This window comes from Scyliorhinus canicula, chromosome 19 (genome assembly GCF_902713615.1).
Source record: "Scyliorhinus canicula chromosome 19, sScyCan1.1, whole genome shotgun sequence".
Taxonomy (NCBI): domain Eukaryota; kingdom Metazoa; phylum Chordata; class Chondrichthyes; order Carcharhiniformes; family Scyliorhinidae; genus Scyliorhinus; species Scyliorhinus canicula.
Window position 1 is genome coordinate 89,033,278 of NC_052164.1, and position 2,673 is coordinate 89,035,950.

General features: G+C 44.4%; 1 pseudogene; it reads right to left on the bottom strand.

Annotated features, from left to right (window-relative positions):
* Positions 1–1,216: 1,216 nt before the first annotated feature.
* On the bottom strand, positions 1,217–1,602 carry LOC119954025 (annotated as a pseudogene).
* Positions 1,603–2,673: the final 1,071 nt, after the last annotated feature.

The window sequence follows — 2,673 nt, forward strand, 5'->3', positions numbered from 1 at the left end:
TCAGGGAAAATCATCTCTGGCTGGCTGCTCCTGACACAGTGTAAAGTTGGTCTCTAATAATTGGTCTTAATTGGTGATGAACTCACTTTGATTGACCAGCCACTTCTTGTGGGCAGATAGCCTTCTCACCCATCACTTCCCCTACCACCACCAACCCCCAAACCCATCGCCCGATTCTGCTTCCGTGAAAATGCTTGGCAAGCGTCATGCCACAGCCGACAGTGGGGAACGACACACCCGCCCAGTTTGTTCTCTCCCCATTACGGAGGCAAGAATTCTGTCCTTAGTTTCCACATTGCTGGCAAAAGTAACTCACTGTGTGGGGATTTAATTTTTATTTTTTATTTTTTATTTTTTATTTTTTTTAATTTTTTTTTAAAATTTAGAGTACCCAATTCATTTTTTCCAATTAAGGGGCAATTTAGCATGGCCAATCCACCTACCCTGCACATCTTTGGGTTGTGGGGGCGAAACCCACGCAAACACGGGGAGAATGTGCAAACTCCACACGGACAGTGACCCAGAGCCGGGATCGAACCTGGGACCTCGGCGCCGTGAGGCTGCAGTGCTAACCACTGTGCCACCATGCTGCCCCCTGTGTGGGGATTTAAGGATGTAAAACCCTAATCTATTTTCTCTCACCTGGTCACTTGGACAACTACACAAAACCACACTGAAATAAAACACTTTGATAAGAACATGTCTATGTTTATTTTTTATTCAGCGCGAAAATCCTGAAGCAAAGCTCTCGAAAATACTAAATTTGACATTTATCTCTTTCCTCCTTATTTTATTTCCTTTCCTTTGTTGCAGTACTCTGCTAATTTCTTGTTCTCTGCAGCATAAAGATTAGCACAAACATCTGGGGCATCTTTCCAGTCTGTGTGTGTGTCTCCCTTTTTATCTCTAGTTCTGTGGTTCCATGGACCTCACTTTGCAATGAATTTACCTGTGTTTTAGTCTGAGCCAACCAGAGGTGAGGAAGAGAAGGAAAGAGGAAAGGGTGTGAACTTGATAGATGGGTCACTATAGTAGTTATTTACTCAAAGAATTTTTGCTAATTATAAAGAACAGCAGAAAATCATGGGAATTACAGGTAGAAATAGAAATCAGTGCTTTTTTTTCAGAAATTCATTTTAACAACATCTAAACAGTTTGGAATTGACAGAACAAACAGTTTGATTTGCTGAATCAAGCAATGTGAGTTACATAAACTTTAAAGTGACCATTCCCATTGATTGGGAGGGGCTTCTTCTATTAATGGCTCCCAAGATTTCCACTTGGCCATTTTATTTGCCAGAGAAAGTTAATTCTCAGCCTGTGAAAATCACGGCTGATTTTGTCTTCTGGTATTTGAACATCACGTTCCGGTTTTACCAAGTTGAACCTCTCATTGATGGTGTGCTCGGTGTACATCCTATAGGCTGCATCCTGAAGGATGGATTGCAGGGCAATAAGAATTCTGGAGTACAAAATTCTCAACTTCTCATGAGGATTCTGGGCCACAGTAAGACCCACCAATCCAGTTGTATTCTTCAGGATTCCGGCCAGAATTTTAACCTTCAACAGTAGGTTGGTTGGGACCAGATTAGATGTAAACATTTTAAAAGTGTGATACCCAATTCTAAGCCCCCCCACTTCTAGGTTTAATGAAAGTGAAACAAGGGAAGGGCAGCTAACCAAATCCCAGGTGTCACGTTGGCAAATTAAATATTCTAACGTGACAATCTCTGATTTAACCTGGACGAGCTTTGACAAGGGGTCATCTGGACTTGGAGCATTAGCTCTTTTCTCGCCCTACAGATGCTGCCAGACCTGCTGAGATTTTCTAGCATTTTCTCTTTTGGTTTCTGATTTAGCCAAATTTCTTTAGATCGAGTAGTGGCTGGCCATGATCCCCAGTCTTCAGGAAATTATGAGCAGAAGGACCTTTCCAAGCACCTTTTCAGCACTGCTTGTGGGTCAGGTGCCCTCTCTGGACCTCCCATGCCCCGTCTTCATAGGATTCTCCTATATCAAGACACGCTGAGGGCTAAATCACTGGCTTTGGAAGCAGACCAAGGCAGGCCAGCAGCATGGTTCAATTCCCGTAACAGCCTCCCCGAACAGGCGCCGGAATGTGGCGACTAGGGCCTTTTCACGGTAACTTCATTTGAAGCCTACTTGTATCGATAAGCGATTTTCATTTCATTTCATTTCAATACACCCTGTCCCTGGATGGTGGATCGGACTTACCTCATCATGCTACCTGCTCTAAAGTCCTTCCCGCCTGGAAAGACTTGTCAATCAGACTGACTTCCAGGAAGGCACCCTGTCAAGTGCAGAGGATGCAGAACATAATTACTCCCATCAAACCCCTCCCACTCTGCCCCCAACCCCCACACCCCCCCGAACTACATAGTCCACTGCTATTAATGTCCAGGCCAAAGAGTTCCTCACACTATGTTAGCTTTTAACCAGAATTATCATTCTACGTATCTGTTTGTGGTATTCCTTTTCAAACACAGGTGGGGCTGGTTTAGCGCTGTTGGCTGGACAGCTGGTTCGTGATGCACAGCAAAACCAACAGCGCAAGTCCAATTCCTGTACTGAGTGAGGTTATTCATGACGGCCCACCTTTTCAACCTTGCCCCTTGCCTGAGGTGTGGTGACGCGCAGGCTAAATCACCACCA